Genomic DNA, 1,104 nt, shown 5'->3' with positions numbered 1-1,104 from the left:
CTTTGCTTCAGCTTTCTAGGGGTGGGGATGGGGGGAGAAGAGATGCCTGGATTGTGAAACTATTCTTCAGTGGTCAGTCTCTGGTAATGACATTGTTGGGAGGGGATTGGGGAGTGGGGCAGAGAACTCTGCAGTTTCAGCAAGCATCTGTCTTCTGGAGGTAACTCCCCTCCTTCTCCCTCCTGCCTGACTAGCACCTGCCTCAACCTTCCCTTCCTATCCCATTTACCTTTCAGTCCCACTGGGGAGAAGTACATTGTCTAGATAGCTTCCAGGTCCACGCCTTAACATCAACCAGCCTTCCTCCCTCTGTCCCTTTGCCCTGACCCTGGTCCACAAGGAGCCTGGATTCTTCAGAATGAGAAGGGGACAATTCAGCAGCAGGTGGCAATGTGTAACTGTGAGAACAGCAAGGCAGAGCTGGGATGTGGGCTGGTGTCTGATAGCCCAAGTGAGTGGATCCAGACTTTCTCTCCCCTCCCTCTCCCTTCCCAGGAGTGTATGCCTGATGGAGGGAAGGGGGTAGCAATGGATCAAGAACTCCCTTTCCCCACCACATACACACACAAGCCAAGGATTGGTGAAAGGGGAATGGAGGGTTTATTTTTTTCTTCCCTTCCCCCAACTCTCCTCCCCTGGAAACCTTCCCCAAAGTGTCCCAGTTCTCTAGAGATCTGGTTTCCCAGCTCTCCTCCTACAACACCCCTTTTCCCCCAGCTCTGATTCTTGACCCAGTCAGCTGTTCCCTTCCATCAATGAGTTTATTTCTGGGACTTCAGGCAGACAGGGCTATCTCTACCGTACTTTCTTTGTAAGACCCATACATAGTATGGGTCTTTAAATCCATATATCTGGGATGCCCTCCATATACAAACACTGGGCAACTTCAGCCCCATTTCCAAACAGAGTGAGGATCTGGCTGAAAATGTTTTCTCCACCTCACTCCCACCCCAGCCTTGTCCTAGAGAAGGGATTATTTTCACTTTCTAGCCTTGTTCTCCCCTACAGCCAAAGACACATATTTACAAGTTGCCTTGTCAAAGTCAGGGTCAGGGTCTAGGTCAAAGGCCCATCTGCAGAGCTGGGACAATGCTAGGCAAGGTT

Source organism: Notamacropus eugenii, chromosome 5 (genome assembly GCF_028372415.1).
Source record: "Notamacropus eugenii isolate mMacEug1 chromosome 5, mMacEug1.pri_v2, whole genome shotgun sequence".
Lineage (NCBI taxonomy): Eukaryota > Metazoa > Chordata > Mammalia > Diprotodontia > Macropodidae > Notamacropus > Notamacropus eugenii.
Note: the sequence above shows the minus strand (reverse complement) of the source record.